At 43.2% G+C, this 19,023-nt stretch overlaps 1 protein-coding gene across 1 annotated transcript in view; it reads left to right on the top strand.

Annotated features, from left to right (window-relative positions):
- Positions 1 to 19,023, top strand: part of TRABD2B (TraB domain containing 2B) — a 407,706-nt gene that overhangs the window by 361,555 nt on the left and 27,128 nt on the right. The window lies entirely within an intron of this gene.

The raw sequence follows: 19,023 nt of genomic DNA on the forward strand, positions 1-19,023 counted from the left end.
TCAAAAGTAAAAATTCCATTGACTTCAGTGGGAAAAGAGTTAAGTTAATGCTGGATCCTTTTGAAGGTCCCAAACTAGCATATTTACACATAATTATGTATCAACTGTTTTACAGCCTCACCTCCATGCTGACCTTCCGGGCCATAGTCTACAGTGATATCTATGTTCCCTCACCCGTGCCAAATTAAAGAAAAAATATTAGGAATCCTGCAGTTGACGCCCGTGTTGGAAAGTACTGAAGTTGCTTAACAGTCTTACTACATTTAGGCTCCTCATTTTTGCATGTATTTGCAATCCCAGGACTGCATTGTTTTCACTCTGTATTTCCAAACCATTCTTCATTAGTTTAAACAGTAATAGGTAACTCTTGGCACTTCTAGGGCACTTTGTCCTAGAATCTGAAAGAGCTTTACAATTATTCATTAACAATGCCTCACTACATCCCCCTCCCGCCCCCAGAGTAGGCAAACAAGTAGAATTATCCCCACTTTATGGGTGGGAAAACTGAGCATCTATGTGGCTTTTTAGCCTGAGATATTTAGTCACTTAAGGAGGCTTTGCAAATCTGAGCATTAATGTACTGGCTAGAGCATATGGATCAGCCTTGCCCTCTGCTGTATGGAATTTCAGGCCTGCTCAAGTGGGTGTGTACTCGTCACCTTCTAGAGGCCACTGAGGAATATAGCTCTAGTTCATTGAAAGCTATTGTTTTCTGGAGCAGAAAATCCTGAATTCTCTCCCTATTGGCCCTCGTGAGGTTTATAGAACCACAGAAGCATTATGACTTGCATGTGATCATACAGTTGCTCAGTGACAAAGTTACGGGTAGGGCCCAGGAGTCCTGCAGGCAGTGGCCTGTTCTAACAACTATATTACATTCCTCATCGGTTTCAGCCCCAACTTTATATTTCAGAATTATTTATGCAAAGATAAAGCCAGTCACAAAAATACCTTTGTAGAGACAACCCATCTCCATTTAATTTGGAACTGCTGATACGAGTCTGGAGTCTGTTGTCCTCAGAGAGCATATTCCCAGCGATGGGCCCTGTTGCGTTGGAAGTGAGTGCAGTACTTTGAAACGAAGATGAACAGTGAATCAAATCAGGCTGAAAGATTCAGGGTATTGACTACTTTCCATGGAACCCCACTGCAAAGACATGTTTATGTTCTGAAGTATTCCTGATGGACAGCTTGGAAGTCATGCACAAGCCTAGTTGTGGAAATCTAAATAGTTTCCTATTGTGCTTGACGTGAAATGCTTCCCAGATAAACAGTCTCCCCTTCCACCGAGGAAAAATGATACTTCTGTATATTCAGGATTGTAATCACAAGGGACTAAGTGGGGCTGCCGCTTAGCCTCCATGAAGATGCTGGTTTCTGTGGGCATTGGGATATATTTAACCCTAGAGTACGTGTGTGTGCCAACAGCATTCAGAATGAGGTAGTTTTATTCAGTGAAACTGAAATATCTTTCTAGAGTGTAATCGTTTTCTATATCCACATCTTTGTGCCTCTGTTTTTATTACACACTTGGAATATAATGCACAATCCAGCTGGCTGAGTATTGTCCTCCTGGCTGAGTTCTGGAGGCAGAAAGCATCACTGACTGGCGTCATCCCTACTCGAGATATGGTCACACTCTTCTGTGAAGCAGAAGCCTGCAGCATAGTGGTGGATTAGCCACTGGGCCAGAGGCCCATGCCCAGGGACCCCAGCCAATTGGGGGCCCCCGGAAAAATGGACACCCCTGCACCCTAACTCGCTCTGCCCGCCTGAGTTCAACACTGATGAGAGTTGAGGGTGTCTAGTACCTCCCGTGATGGGGAACTCACCTCTGATCTGATGGTCAAACTCTGCTCATTTAAATATATCAAAGGAAGAAGGCCATGTGGTCAGTCTAGCCCTTTACATTTCCACAGGCCATTTTTGCCCACACAACCCTTTGCTTATTCCCGTCCCAACACCTACACATCCGAATTGGGTAGTGAGACCTACAGTCTCCTCTCCACCAATGCATGATACTTTTCATAAATGTTAAATAAGAATTTTACATGTGCATCAAGGGATGATTATAATTCTGTGCTAGGGCACAATGATTTAACAAACCATGTGCATGTCCAGGTATTTAGGAAAGGATTCAGCATAAGGTGACAGTGACATGTATTGTTTGGAATAAATGCAGTTAGCAGAGTCAGAAAATCGCCTGGTGTTTACTTTGATCTTCTTATCCTGGGAAAGCTGGGAAAAAGCTCAATGACACAAATCTTAGTGCAGTTTTCTTAACTATAGTTCTATGGTTCTGTAACTGAGGTGGCTCGCCCGGTGGGCTGGAGAGCCTGGGGCTAAGCCAACCTGATTATAAAAAGAGCTCCACCTGGGGGGAATCAGGGATTCAGGCGCCTGGCTGGTGGGTCTTGCCCACATGCTCAGGGTCCATCTGGTAGCTGCACTTGTGGTTGGGAAGGAATTTTCCCCCAGGTCAGATTGGCAGAGACCCTGGGGGCTTTCGCCTTCTTCTGCAGCATGGGGCCCGGGTCACTTGCTGGTTTAAATTAGAGTAAGTGCTGGATTCTTTGTAACTTGAAGTCTTTAAATCATGAGTTGAGGAGTTCAGTAGCTCGGCCAGAGGTTAGGGGTCTATTTCAGGAGTGGTTGGACAAGGTTCTGTTGCCTGCAATGTGCAGGAGGTCAGACACTAGATGATCATGATGGTCCCTTCTGGCCTTAAAGCCTCTGAGTCTAATGTCCCATAAAGAGCTGCTGTACAAAGAGGGAGGGCCAGGCTAAAGTGGTGACAATACCCAGCTGGGGAAAGAGCTGGAGTAAGTGCCAGGGAGGACGCTCAGAGGAGGTAGGGGAAAGCTCTGGGAGAGACCCTGATTAAGCAGGGAAGAGACAGAGAGAGACCCAGAGGGGAACTTAAGAGGCTGGGTAGGAAGGGAAAACTCCAAGACAGCTAAAGGAGTAGAGCTAACTGTTCAATTCAGGGCCCTGGGCCAGAACCCAGAGTGGGACTGGGTTCCATTCCCCGACTAGCCCCAAAGAAGGGGGAGTACAAGCCCGCTGCAAAGCTTATCGAGCCCAGCAGTGGGCTCCAGGCTAAGCCCTAAGACAAGCTGAGGAATAGCTCCAGAGATGGTGGAAGGATTTTGTCTGCATTAGGGTCATTTGGAGACTTTCAATTTGGATGGTTGTGACCCCAGAAGGGGTGGACTTAAAATGGTAACCTGGCCAGAAGGCTGAGTCACTGAAAGAGAAACCAGAGCAACCATTGGCAGGGGAGCAAGCGATCTGCTATGCCAGGCCTGGCCACAAGGGGACACCTAGTGGAGAGTGGATTCGTTTACAGGTTCGCAAAAGCTTTTTCTGGAGGAGAGTTTTCCAAATCACCTAAGAGATTTAAGAGCACAAGTCCCATTGCCTTTCAGTGAGATTTGGGCTCCTAATCGCTAAGTATCTTGAAAATCTCCTTGTGTGGAAAGGTTTCAGATTAGCAGCCGTGTTAGTCTGTATTCGCAAAAAGAAAAGGAGTACGAGTGGCACCTTAGAGACTAACCAATTTATTTGAGCATAAGCTTTCGTGAGCTACAGCTCACTTCATCGGATGCATTCAGTGGAAAATACAGTGATTTATATACACACAGAACATGAAAAAATGAGTGTTATCATACACATTGTAAGGAGAGTGCTCACTTAAGATGAGCTATTACCAGCAGGAGAGCAGGGGCGGGGCCAGGGGAAGAAAACCTTTTGTAGTGATAATCAAAGTGGGCCATTGCCAGCAGTTAACAGGAACGTCTGAGGAGTGGTGGGGGGGAGGGGGGAATAAACATGGGGAAATAGTTTTACTTTGTGTAATGACACATCCACTCCCAGTCTCTATTCAAGCCTAAGTTAATTGTATCCAGTTTTCAGAGTAACAGCCGTGTTAGTCTGTATTCGCAAAAAGAAAAGTCAAATAAATTGGTTAGTCTCTAAGGTGCCACAAGTACTCCTTTTCTTTTTGTATCCAGTTTGCAAATTAATTCCAATTCAGCAGTCTCTCGCTGGAGTCTGTTTTTGAAGTCTTTTTGTTGTAATATTGCGACCTTTAGGTCTGTAATCGAGTGACCAGAGAGATTGAAGTGTTCTCCGACTGGTTTATGAATGTTATAATTCTTGACGTCTGATTTGTGTCCGTTTATTCTTTTACGTAGAGACTGTCCAGTTTGACCAGTGTACATGGCAGAGGGGCATTGCTGGCACATGATGACATAGATCACATTGGTAGATGTGCAGGAGAACGAGCCTCTGATAGAGTGGCTGATGTGATTAGGCCCTATGATGCTGTCCCATGAATAGATACGTGGACACAGTTGGCAACAGGCTTTGTTGCAAGGGCAAGATTTTCAAAAACAAGATTCTTAAGTTAGATTCCATGATTCATATAAGGAAGCCCTTCTAGCAAAGGTGGGAGATTTCTGGCTGCTCTCTTGTTTGAGTTCTCAGCCTTGCCTATCAAATATACCAGCTGCCTGTCAAGATGGCAGTTGTTATACGAAGCACACTTCCACTAGCCCTGTGGAATTGATTTTAGCTGACAGCTCTGTCAAGGGTTAGGGGCTGGAGCTTTGTGTATCTGAAACCTGAGTGGTCTTGCCTCTACCTCCTGGACAGCAATGGAGGAACTGGAGAAACCTTGGGGTCCTAGTGTCCCCTCTCAGCCCAATGGGGTCAACACCCAGGATGGAAGGAGCGGCTCAAGTAGAGGGAAGGGGCCCATTGTTGGCTTCTACATCTTGAGTTAAAGGACTAAGGGCCAGATTTTTAAAATTATTTAGGCTCTGGGAGTTAGACATCTAAGTGCCTTTAAAAATCTGGACTTAAGTCCCCGAGCTGACAGATGTTGCCGAATCATGTCCTGTGTGGACTGAGAAAGTGTAGCAAACATTGAACAGTGGTAAATATTGAGTTCAGATCCCCCATGCTGCTATCGCTTGAGCTACAAGAGAATCTCCCTCATTGGGTAACAGTATAGGGCCTGGGACACTGAGTTAATTCCGTCCAACCGTGACAGCGATGCCAGTTTATTGCAACAATTTACTTTAAGAGAACCCTGTGAAATATAGAGGTCTGACTGGAAATCAGAGAGAAAATTTCACATGAAAAGCCCTTCACCACCAAACAAACGTTGTTTTCGGGGTTACGTAAACAGTTTAGCAGAGGCAATGCTGTGCACTGTTGAAAGGGAAATCTGAGCTAAGAGGCTTCCAAACTGTCCTGGCATTGTACTACAGTACGATAGCTCAGCAGTGTGACTGCTAGAAACTAAGCCGAATGTCAGCCATACTTTCAGTGCTCGACCATGGTATTCAATAGGCTTGTCGGGAGTGACGTCACACAGATTTTCAGCAGCTAAGTAGTGCCATGAATGAGATGCCAAGACACCTGCTCACATAACTGGCACTTGGATAAAGCATTTTCAACCAAACATCTGCTAAAAAACACACGCACTGCAAGGAGGATGCTTCCGAAATGACATCATAGGCTCCGGGGAATGACACCACAAGTGGTTTTCATTTGCCCAATGTTTCGTTTATTGAGGTGTGGGGAAGAAAGCTGAACTTGCTTGCTTCCATCTCCGAGCAGAGATAATGAGATGTTGGGGTTTTGGTTAAAAAACACATCAAGAGCCGCGTGTCTTTCGTTCTCGTCAAACAGCTTTGGTGAAGGTTCCACCGTCCCCTCTGATCTCCTGTCTGATTACATTTTTTTCCTCAGTGAATGCAAGCTTCAGAGTGCACACAGGTCCCTGGATGATGATAGTGTGAACCCAGAGTAGGATGACCAGATAGCAAGTGTGAAAAATTGGGATGGGGTGGGGGGGTAATAGGCACCCATATAAGAAAAAGCCCCAAATATCGGGGCTGTCCCTATAAAATCAGGACATCTGGTCACCCTAACCCAGAGTGGCATCAGTGACTGCTCCTGATCCTCCCCTGAATCTTGGCAGCTTTGCACTGCTTTACCCAGCACAAAGCTGCCCCATGGCCGGCCATGGCAGGCCCACCCAGTACAAGAATATTATCTCATGACGCAGCCATCGTAGTGGCTCCAACCACCCTCTTCCACCCAGCAGTCTGCAGCTGAGGGTGTGAGCAGGGGAAATAGGATAGGACTCCAGTGATCCCTGGCTGCTGTTGCTGGCCAGTTCGAGTTACAGCAGCTCTGTGGTGGTCAGCCTGACGCTCAGCTGGTCCTAGAATCAGGGGATTGGCTTAGAGCCACCTTTGCACCGCCTCCCTTCACCTGGCTCTGAGCTGTTCTTGGCGCCCCTTGGCAGGAGTGATGTGGATGTAAAACTGGTCGGAGTGAGAAGAGGATCAGTGCCAATGACAAGGAAAAGCATTTTTTGCTTGCAAAAAAGTGAAGCAGAGCCCGGTGAGTTGCTAAAATATGGTGCAACACTAAGCTACGGGCACTGATGTTAACCAGCACCTCAGAGGTGTCTCGAAAATACCCGCTTCTTGAAAGCGTCTGACCTGCTTCTGGTGAAAAGCCAAACAGCATATGTAAGGGACTAATCCTTTTAGGCTCTGAGTCCCTCTGGCAAGGTGCTGGGCACTCTCAACTCCCAGTCAGGTCACTGAAGTCAATGGGAGTTGAGAGAGCTCCTGAAAGCCACCTTAGGACCTTACAGCATCAGGCCTTCAGTCAAAAGCACCATGACAGAGTGCTATCCTCTACCAATCTTAGTCAAGATAGAGCTTTGCCATTAACATCAATGGAAGCAAGATCAGGGCCATGTTACCAGAGCTTGGTTAATGGTGTATGTTGTAAGCAAGTGTGAAGCAGCGTACTACCCCTTTAAGAGCCAGGCGGTGGGTGGCAGCCCGGGGATAATCAAGGAAGACCTGCCCTGCCCTGGGACTGGGCTATTTAAACAGGAACAGGCAGCTGAGTAGGAGGAGCGGGGCATAGAAGCTGTGAAGGCTTCAGAGGGTGGTGTTTTTTCTCTTTGGCTCCGGGAGACTAGTGTAACCTGACTTTGCGACTTTGTTTAGTGGAGTTGAAGTCTGGGAATTCTGCACCAGGGTCCTAATTAGCTGCTTATTGTAATTGCTTCTGTCCTGAAACCTTATTAGAAGGGGACGTGCTATTTTGTTAGTGTGTGTTGGCTCCTCCTTGTCCCAGGCTGTTAAAGCAAACCCAAAACTACCCCAATTGTGGGAAATTAAAGGAGGACCACACCAGGTTGCAAAGGGGCACATGGGGACGCCACATGACTTTACAGAAGGGGTTCCCAAACTTTTTGCTGGCACTACCCAATTTGAATGAAGTATTTCCTGCCAGACAGCAAAGAGCAAAATCGCATCCTCCGCACAGCGTGACCGTACACGCACTGTGTGTGCAACGTCATGCTGCATGGTGCATTTGCTCTACAAAATGCATGCTGCATTTGCTCTACAAAATGGCCTCCTCTCCACAGTGTGACCTTAGATGTACAGTGCATGCGAGGTCATGCTCTGCGGAGGAGGTCATTTTGTAGAGCAAAACGGCGTCCGCCGTGCATTGTGACCTCACAGGCACATTACATGCGAGGTCACACTGTGCAGAGTAAAATCCTCCATACACAAGGGATCGCCTCAGCCCCATCTGTTGATGGTATGACTCCATTTGGGATGGCGACCCCACCTCCCCCAACCCGAGTTTGGGAGCCTCTGCTTCGCAGCAAGGTTATAAAATCTGATTTAATCACGATCGTTAAAAATTAGTCTTCCATTGCCAATAGCTCTGACCATGACCTAAAATGTTTGCCAGCCACTCAAGTTGTGTATTAAGCTCTATTCAGGTAGATTTGTATTTCTAATTAAAGAGGAGAATAAAGCAGGTATTTTTTTTCTCAAGGACCTGGCAAAAATGAATACGCTTTCTCTTGCAGGAATTTTAAAGAAGAATGGATTATTTTCTTTCAGAAAGATGTTTGTGTGTTGTGTGACTGCACTGTGCAATTTAGGGAGTTTGTGTTAACACAGAAAGGGAGCCTGTGCAGTATATAGTGTTTAAAATCAGTAAGCTTTAGGTTTGATAAAATAGCCTTGGCCCTTAAGGCGAAGGGAGTTTAAATCAGGGGTTCCCAACCTATGGTACCTGCACCACTGTTGGTCCATAAGCTTGAAGTTCCACCCATTCACCTGCAACAGTTTTTAAAGATGGTGATAGGTGAACGAATGACGTTTGACAGCTGCTGGCTTAGACAACATACTGCTAGGCTGTGCACTGTGATTTAAAGAGGAGTTGCCTGCAGACAGTTTGAAGTGTCATCTTCTTACACTTGTCTAGGATGTTTGATAACTGTCTTGTTCTTTTCTGAGTCTCTCAGGTCCAGCGATAAAAAGATGTAGATGGGTTTCAGCAACATTTCTGAAGGGAGTCACTTAATCCCTATTTTTAGCTCAGCAGATAGGCTCTTTCACTGTGTAAGTCTTTCCCCCTATGGGCTGGAAAAGTGGATTTAGCGTAACTCAGATGTCAGGATCTTCTGACAGGGGTCTGATTCCACCCTGCTGCCTACTATGTAATCTTAGTGGTCCCTGTCTCTCTTCTTCCGGAGCCGAAAGCTGCTCATCTTTCATCCCATGCGTTTGAAGAGCTGGGTTCAGCAAGGTACTTAAACAGAAATTGCTACACTGGATCAGATTTGCGATGCATCTAGTGCAGTGATACTCAGATCTCAGTGGTTCAGGAGCCAAATTAGCGCTCAACATAACCCAGAAGATCCTCAGGAGTGTGAATTAAACAGTATGACGGGGAAATATTTAGGTATAGAGAAAAGGAGTCCTAGTAGCACCTTAGAGACTAACCATTTTATTTGAGCATAAGCTTTCGTGAGCTACAGCTCACTTCATCGGATATATAGGTATAGGTTATTCTCACAGCTAAGTGACTGACCAAGTATTATTACAATTGGTTAATAACATAGTACTGATGGGTTAATAACTTAGACTGGTTAATAATGAAATCACACCGTGATTTAGTATCATGTGCTGCAAAGAGCCGCAGGAGACACATTAAAGAGCCACTTGCGGCTCCTGAGCCTCAGTCTGAGTGTCACTGATCTAGTGTCTTGTCTCCAACAGTGGCACGTGCCAGAAATATCTGGCCACTGTAGGCAGATGTGGAATTATCTGCCCTCAACCTAATCTTGAAGTCAATGGGATGACTCCTGTGCTTCAAATTAGTCATGTGCTTCAGCACCTTGCCGAATCAGGGCCCAAAACTGGAGTTTCTTTTTCGAATGGGAAGGTAAATTTATGCTCCTGCAGATGTTTCTCTCTCAAGAGCACCCATCAGAGTATTAAAGCAAACAGCTCACAAACCAGGAAACTGGGCAACAGACCTAGAGATGGTCCTGGGTCCACTAACACACACAGCAGTAGCTTGGAGAAATGGGCTTCCTTTACGCAGCATGCAATGGTGGAAAGGGCAGACAGCTGAGTCCCAAACCTGCCTTACATGCCACTGACTTTCCAGAGGTAGCCTGGCTACCACTATGTACTTGGAGTACAGAGCAAGGAAGTCAGTGGAATTATACTGGTATAAAATTGGAGCGAAAGAGAGGAGAACCTTGCTTAGTATTTTTAGATTGTCGTTAGCACTTAGGGAGAGAAAGGGGTTAGTTGAATACTTGTCCTGCTCTCAGTTCTCTAAGATTCAAGATCATAATCATTAAAACAAAATAATGGCACTTTGGTCACCATTTCTAGTTCCTCAGAAATGCCTAACCTACTATCAAAATGCCGTGAAATTAGAGATGGAACAGAACCAAACTCGCAACCCAGAACTTTAACTCTGGATATGGGGGACCTCAGTTTGGCAGATTGGGCCACTGTGAGTGTGAGTTATATGACTTTTAAAACATAGTGAACTATGTGCTATGAATGGTATTGTCCAGCATCAGAAAAATTCTGCTATCTAATATGACATCATCCTCACTAATACTGAAAGTTAGTGCTCTGAGAGCTCATAGGGGGAGGAAGTAGTGATCACTTAACCCGACAATAAATTCACCATTCTTCTTTATTAAAGTAATACATGTGAGTATTCAAAACTCATGTTAAAAGGAAAGAAGTTGTATATTCTCTGTTGCTACTAATCTTTTTCAAGCCATAGCAGAGCAGAATGGATGGAATAAAGTTTGAGAGGAATGTTCTTGTTTAATAAAATGTAAAACTAGAATCTTCAACTTTAAACAACAATGTTCTCCAATCCTCCACATTCATAGAGAGCTCTGAGTGAAATAAATTTCCATCCCATGGGAAATTCTGATATTTCAGCATTTGGTTTTGTATTAAATCAGGACAAAAACCTGGAACATCACCATTGTTCATGGAATAAAATGTTCTGAAATTGTTTTAGAAATGATGAAATATTTCAGTTTGTCAGCTCAACTTTGAACTGTTTTCCCGTATCCTGGTGCATTGCCTCATGGGAGCTGTAGTTTGGGTCTGATGCTGCCATGCTCCCACTATGGACTAGGCTCCCTGGCCAGATTATATCTCCCAAAATGCACTTGCAGTCATGTGACTCCAATGATCCATTACACCACTCAGAGAAACTTTGTGGCATCGTTGATGTTCTCTAGCCAGGGAGCCCAGCCCATAGAAGAGAATGGCGGCATCAGACCTTTGAACTATAACTCCCATGAGGTAATACGACACTACAGGGGGATGCAGTTTAATGTTCAAGAACTGACTTGAAACCAAACAGTTCAAGTCAGTTCAACAAACCAAAATATTTCAATTCAGGTCAGATTGGAGAAATATTTCTTGTTGGTTTTCCCCACAGAAAATGAAAACAATTTCGCAAAGTTGGTATTTTCCGGCAGAAAATCTTGATGTTGTGGAAACTTGCATTTTCTGTCAGAGTGACGCAGGTGGGAAAACTCCAGGACAGCTGTAACAATCAAAGCGGTGTGCTTGTCCTGCATGGATGTTGGGGGTAGGATTTGGAGAGCCTGCGATGGGGTTCCGTACCCCCTTTGCATGGCTCTGGTATGGCCTCTTGTTCTCAACAAGGTTTGGGGGTGGGAACAGGACATTGGAAAAGCAGGACAACCATGTGGCTCCAACACCTCCATCACATATCACACAGAGCTGATATCCGGAGGCAGTAGTATCGGGCGTGCACAGTCTCCACTCCAATTCAAAATTATACTAGGAGCCAGATCTTCATTTGCACTGAGGCCACAGCTCTGCACAGGCACGGACCTTCCCTTTTCAGGGTGGGTGCTCCACCCTCGCTCCGTCCCGAACCCCCCCTCTCCGCCTCTTCCCCCAGGGCCCCACCCTTGCTCCACCTCTTCCTGCTCACGCCCCGCCCCCTCCCCCCAGCACCTCCCGCCTGCTGCCAAACAGCTGATAGGTGGAGCCCACTGAGCAGCTGATTGGCTGGGTCGGCCAAGCGGCTGATTGGCGGGTGGATGGTGGGTGCTGAGCACCCACTTTTTTTTTTTTTCCATAGGTGCTCCAGCCCCGGAGTCACCCACGGAGTATGCAGCTCTGGCAGTGTAAGAGGGCCTTAAGAGAGGTGTGTATTTCAATAACAACTTCCGGAGTAGTGTAAAGGGGCCTTATGTGAAAATTCAGACCTAGCAGTACAAAAGTCCTAGGAAATCACTAAATACTGTGTAGGCCTTATTCTCATTTACATCACAACTAGAGGTGGGGGAAATTTTATGACCAAAACTTTTTTCAGCAAAAAATGCAATTTGAGCAATTCACAAGTTCATGTTGGTTTTTGCCAAAGTGTTGGTTTTTGTTGGGGGGGGAGAGGAAATCCAACAATCTCAGAATGTTTTGATTTGACATTCTTGTGCCCATCTACTTGTCCTGATGCTTCTTTAACACAATTGTCAGCTAATTTTTAATCGCAGAATCTTTATGGTGACCACAGAGCAGGGAAGGAGGAAAAATTGGGAAAATCCCAATTCCTCTGTCGCATGCAGGCACAAGATGAAGGACACGTGTAAGTGAGCAAAGAATTCTTGACTTGACAAACATTCCCAAACTGGAATTTATGAGAATCCAGATACAATAAAATGATATTAGCTAGAATTTGGCTGTACTCTGCGCAGCAGTGGAATGATGGCACGGAGATGAAGCTGCCACATCACACATTCCTTGCTTTTACCACAGCTTCCCTATTGAGGAAATGAAATCTTTCATCTTGTCGGTTAATCTATAAAATAAAGAAACTGAGAGAAAATCACTAGACTTGGAAGGACTAGGGAGAATATGACAGCTTTGCAAATCAGGAGTTTCCTTCACCCAAGCTAAAAAGAAGAGATGCATATAGCAAATTGGCAAGCTGTGTTTTAAAAGGTTCTCTGTGCATTTTAGGGAATATAAATACTTCAGTAATATAAGGGAAAACTGGCCTTAGATTTTGGTTGTGTTGAAGCTTAAAGTGTGTTTGTGTCCAGAACAATGTGTAAAAGTGTCATCTGGCTGAACATACCTGCTTCCATTCTTAAATCAATAGCAATTGCATAGGCCAGGATGAATTTTCCTGTCTGCGTCTCTGAGTCCTATTTTCTCACTTACAAGCAAAACCAGGACAAAACTCCTGGCTCCATTGAAATCAATGGAGGTTTTGCCATTGTCTTTAACAGGGCTAGGATGTCACCTGTGGTTTCTATTACTGTTAACTCTGAGGAATCCAAAACAGCGCTGGGACAGTGAGCGGTAGTCTACTCTGCCTTGATACTTCCTTAACACAATTGTTGGCTAATTTCTAACTGCAGAATCTTTTCCGGTGCTGGCAATGTGGCAGGCAGAAAGAAACCAACTGGATTTTCAGGCCTCGGGTTAAGTTAGTAGCACCATCAGTTAGAAAAGAAGCAAAGCAAACAAATCAGATCTGGAATCATTGAGAACGGTTGTATGTGGAACACCAGGATGTTACTTGTACAAACCCACTTTTCTGTCTACAGCTGTGCTAGGTGTTTAGTACAGCCTGATAATGATTTAAAAATCAAAGGTGAATAGCAACAAGCAAAGAGCCCAGAGAATAGGAGTGAGAACTGCAGAAGCACAGCAATGAAGCAGATTAATCTCAGCCCGAAATATCAGCATGGCAATTTTTGATCAATCCTTGTACAAACTTGAGAGCAGTAAAGCTACCAGGAACAAAGTGTGACACTGGGACCTCTGTCTTTGTCTAGTTTTACAGAACGAAAAAGACTAATTCTTCCCAGAAGAATCAAGCCCAGAAGAATCAATGTTTCTTATATCCTGGGAGCTAAACGACAAAGAGAATGTAATCATATGTTTCTACCTTCTATCACCTTGATTTCATGATTCCTCAGGCCTTGGTTTACAGAATCATTGTATAAGGTCAGGTCATGCTCTTGGTGTAGAAAACTCATCCATGGTCCAAGAAAATCCATGAGTTTCAATTTTCAGAAATTCCTGCAGATCATCCCACAGGGAGAGGCAGGTTTGGGAAAGGTGGGCGCTTCCAATCTGGAGGTGTGTCAAGAGCCTCATGGAAATCCCATGAGACATGTGCAGAACGTTTGTGTGTTGGTGTGGAATTTTTTTGACTGTTCTTAGGGAAAATACCTCATGGTCTCAGAAAATGAAAACTTATCCTTGTTTTCTTCTCTGTCTCTAAAAATAACCTTGAAAAATTGCTGGTTAATAATGGTGAAAGAGAAAAAAAATCTACAAGGGGGGGTTACCTGTTACATACATGGCTCTGCTAATGCTAGTGAAGAAAGCTAAGAACTGAGAGAAAGCAGAATAATAGGAAAAGAACCCGTCCAACAGTCAGTGAATCTAATGGCAGACTCACCCCACTTGTAATCTAATTGCAGCCCAGTTCTTTTTAAAAATAAATTGTTTATAAAATCATAAAATAAAGAAATGTGCAAACCCTTCATGCAGGGCCAAAGCCTATTGAAATCAGCAGGACGACTCCCGTTGATTGACATGAGTGTTACCATGGTTTGACAAAATAGCTTACAAATGTTCATATAATATAGTTGGATTAATTTTCCATATTCTGTTAGACTACATTTTTTGTTTACATTTCTGGTTAAATATGTTTGGGATAATAACCAGATCTGGAAAAAAAAAAACATGATCTCTAGAATTTATTACATCAATTTCAAAATAGTTTCACTCTTATGCTATTAAAACATGCTGAACTAGCTTGTTATTGTTGTTGTATCCAATTTTTAAGGATTTTTTTTTTTTGCTTGAATGGTCTCCTGATTATATTTCCACTTCTAAGTGAGAGCCGTGACAAATAATTGAGTTTATGGCCATTTTTCCACGAGATGTATTTCCACCTCAGATTCCCGGTATTTTATTTTCTAGCTTTGTCATTCCTGGGGCCATTTTCCAGTGGTCTTTGAAGGGGCATATGTCACAGCTCTAACTCTGCAAAGCACACGCTGATCTACTAGGTCTTAGTGAGACGATTACTGATACAACAGTAATGGAACAAATATTAACCAAATGTAATATACAGCTCTCACAACTCAGCTGGTCCCAATACACCAGACACTAAAAATGCAAGTGGTTAGGTTTATGATCCTCTTTAGGTTACAAAATTTTGTAATTGCTCCACTATTTATTTATCCTCTTGTTGAAGAATGTTCCAGAATATCGAGTTTACAACCCATGGGTTGTGTAACAGTGGTGGAAGGAATTACGATTGAGAGTTTCAAAGCTACCAAAGGGATTTGGTTGCCCCATTAATTTTAACAGGGATAGGTCATCCAACTCTCTGAAAAGCGTTTCCAGAATTTCAGCCTACAAAGTTTCCTCTCTACCAGCTCCAATCTTCTAGGAATTCAGAACATTATGAGCTCTAGAAACAAGGGAGAAGGTGACACAATCTGGAAATGCTGGGTTCTGACGCCTCAATGCACCTTCAAGAAACCATTCATAGATTTCAAGGTGAAAAGGGACCATTATGATCATCTAGTTTGACCTCCTGCATAACACAGGCCAGAGAACTTCCCCATGCATGAGCTGCACTTTCAGATCTTCTCCTTGTAGAAATGAGCATATATGGTAGTTTGTTTGGTGTGTACAGGCCAGGCATCAGATAAAGAGATTATTGTGGTGACCTTTTTGCAGATTGTTCAGAATACTGGAAACATTTTGGGAGATGTGGAAATAACCATCAATAGAAAAGTTCCACAGAAATGTCATGTAACTCTGCTGTGGGGCAATGCTCAGTTTTAATGTATATGCATACGCTATCTCTCTTAGGTACTTAGTTGCATGGCCCACTGTCTTATAGTAAGTGAGCTCCTCACAAGGTTTAATGTATTCATCCTCACAACAGCCCTGGGAGGTAGAGCAATGCTATTATCCCCATTTTCATGGGGACCTGAGGCACAAGAGGGACTAAGTGACTTGCCCAAGATTCCACAGGAAGTCTGTGGTGCAGCAGGAAACTGAATCCAGGTCTCTCTCTAGTCTTAGGCTAGCGTCCTCACCACTGTATCTGACAACTTCATGCCTCATTAGGTAGATTTGCGTCACTTCTTGGCATCCTGCCTTCACCCTGCTTGAGTCCATCTTCTCTGTCTAGCTCTTTGCATCATACTTATCTCTGTGGTATCTTCTTAATATAACTGTGCTTACCATGCTTAGTGGCTATATAAACAAACTGGTATGTTACTATTTTATCCCTGTTACTATCACAGTAAGATGAGCATAAATACTCAGAGTGGCACACTGAGGATTTTGGGACTGATCCATAGCCCATTAGAGAGAAAAGGCTGGTGTGGTCATATCTTTTATTGGACCAACTTTGTAACTCTTCTCAGTCTACTTTGGAGCAATTTTGTATCTTTTGCAAACTTTGTCAGCTCCCTTTTTCCAGATCATTTATGAATATGTTAAATAGCACTGGTCCTAGGGTGACCAGATAGCAAGTGTGAAAAATCAGGACAGGGAGTTGGGGGTAATAGGCACCTATATAAGAAAAAGACCCAAATATTGGGACTATCCCTATAAAATCGGAACATCTGGTCACCCTAACTGGTCCCAGTACAGATCCTTGGGGGATACCACTATTTACCTCTATCCATTGTGAAGACTGACCATTTATTCCTCCCCTTGGTTTCCTATCTTTTGACCAGTTACTGATCCATGAGAGGACCTTCCCTCTTATCCCATGACTGCTTACTTTGCTTAAGAGCCTTTGTCGAGGTTGCTTGATGAAAGCTGTCTGAACTTCCAAGTACACTGAATCAACTGGATCACCCTTGTCCACATGCTTGTTGACATCCTCAAAGAATTCTTATAGATTAGTTAGGCATGATTTCTCTTTACAAAAGCTGTGTTGACTCTTCCCTAACATATTGTGTTCATCTATGTGTCTGATAATTCTGTTCTTTACTACAGTTTCAACCAGTTTTCCTAATAATGAATTTAGGCTTATCGTCCTGTAATTGCCAGGATCACCTCTGGAATCTTTTCTAAAAATTGGAGTTATATTAGCTATCCTCCCGTCATCCGGTACCGTATTTAATAGTTCTGCCATTTCATATTTGAAATGTTGTTAGACACTTACAATACCTCCTACCCTTCTGGGGGTAGCTTTGCTTTAACAGTGAGTATAGGGATCCCTATCTATCTCTTACAATCTTGCATGGGTTTGGGGAACGTAATAAATGTTTTTGAAGACTTTGAGATTCTTCAATGAAAGACCCCACAGAAGTGCAAAATATTTTTATTAATGTTCTCAACATGAGTCATGAAGCAGAATCTCATTGGGACAAGTTCTGATGCCCATATACTGAGTAATAGTTCACTCCGTGGAGTAAAGTGCTACTCAGCGTGAGTAAAGGTGTCAGAATTTGGCTCATTGACATTTTGAAATGTCAAGAAATATCAGCTGTTTTTAGAATTCATAACAAACCTAGTGAATTTAGTGAGAAGCCTCTTGGTTAGGTGTAAGAGCATTATTGAGCTTTGAAGAGTCTCATTATTGTTGCCTTTGAATGTCAAAGTTACTGTGTCTTTATTAATAAGTCTTCTGTAAGCAACAATGAATGCCTAGTAGCAGTGAGGATCCAGATGAGTGACATTGGAAAGACTTTTAGGGGCAATGTGAGATAGTGGAAAGTGACTTTGCCTGTTCAGAGTGCTGTCTTAATGGATTTAAGAACAAATTAGCTACTAATAGTAGTAGATATGAATCTTTTTTTGGACTAGAACAAAATGTTCCATAATGAAACATGTGGTTTCACTTTGAAGCACATTTTGTAAATTGTCACCAGTGAAGTTAAGAATTTTTTGTTACTCACTGGTTTCACTCAGGAGGCAAAACTTTTAACTGGGCTTTAACTGTTTCTGTCAGAAAAGGCACAGCTTCAGTGTAATACAAATAGTTTTGCAGGCCACATTGACTATGCGTTTCATGCCACTTTTTTCTCGCTGTACCCTTTGGACCACTCTTGGGATAGGTGAAGATTCGATCTCGCCCCAGTTGAACCTTCACTCAAATCTCAAATCTAATGTGAACTTTTCTTTAAGTTAGGAAAAGTTTCCCTTTGGTTTTGTATTATTTGTGTGCCTTTGTTTTGGGTACCTTAGCATTCCCATGAGAGAGAGGCTGTTGTATTGTGTTTCTAACCTGACCATAAGCAAGAATTATTAAAACTCTAGCAAAACACAAAACAAAAACACACACAACAACAACTGACATTTCTCATAGCTGTTCCAGCCAAAGTGAACAGATGCAAGAGGTGGAAGTAGTTCAGATGGCCATGGTGAAGGGCCTCAGTTGACCTGGGTTCAAATCCCAGCACTAGGATAGACTTCTTATATGACCTTGGGCAAGTCATCTAACCTCTCTATGCCCTATGCATAAAATGGGGATAATAATAATTAATAATACTTGAACCTGGGTCTTCCACATCCCAGCCTGCAGTCCTAACTACTGGATCATCCTTCCTCAAACATAATAAGGTTCTCCCATTGCTAGTCCAAATTTGGCTGCCCAAATATAATTAACGTAAGAGTCAAGAAAATGGTTGTTTGCTACAAAATGCATTTTCTTCTAAAAGTGAAAGAAAGAAGGGCAATATCTTTCCACCCTGTATGCACCTTGACCTCAACAAAGGTAACCGCTTGTTAACAATAGTGTGATTTCCCACAGTGACGGAGAATCCGCCACAGCCTTTGGTAAGTTGTTCCAATGGTTAATTACTCACACTGTTAAAAATTTGCACATTATTTCCAGTCTGAATTTAGGGTTCAAAAAAGAACTAGATAAATTCATAGAGGACAGGTCCGTCAATGGTTATTAGCCACGATGGGCAGGAATGGTGTCCCTAGCCCCGGTTTACCAGAAGCTGGGAATGGGTGACAGGGGATGGATCACTTGATGATTACCTGTTCTGTTCATTCCCTCTGGGGAACCTGGCATTGGCCACTGTCAGAAGACAGGATATTGGGCTAGATGGACCTTTGGTCTGAGCCAGTTTGGCCGTTTTTATGGTCTTATGTCTAGCTTCAACTTCCAGTCATTGGATCATGTTATACCTTTTTCTGCTAGATTGAAGAGCTTATTATTAAAGGTATCTTATATCATCAGGCATGGGAAGTACCACACTTGTGCCTGGCCTGCATAGAAGTAAAAGTTAGACCTGTGAGGAAAAAGGTTTTTCCATCCCTTGAACATTTTTGAGATTTCAATTTTTTTCCTGTCCCAAACAGGAATGAAAAGTCAAAGTCTTGACTTTTTCTGTAAAATGAAAACCTGAGAGGTGGAGGGAAAGTTTGCAGGTCAGTTGAACTGTTTCATTTCGATCATTTCAAAATCTTTTGTTTTGATTTTGACCTTTTTAATTTAATTTTGTACTCCAATCGTCTTTAAGGTTTTTAACCAAAAAGATGTTTTGAGCCAGAAATCTTTTCCTTTCTAAAATATTGAAATGAAATGCTTAGACGATTTCAAAACTTCTTTCCAAAAATTATTCAAGTTGAAAAATGTGTCGAAACCGACACTTTC

The sequence above is a fragment of the Chelonia mydas genome, chromosome 8 (assembly GCF_015237465.2).
Source record: "Chelonia mydas isolate rCheMyd1 chromosome 8, rCheMyd1.pri.v2, whole genome shotgun sequence".
Taxonomy (NCBI): Eukaryota; Metazoa; Chordata; order Testudines; family Cheloniidae; genus Chelonia; species Chelonia mydas.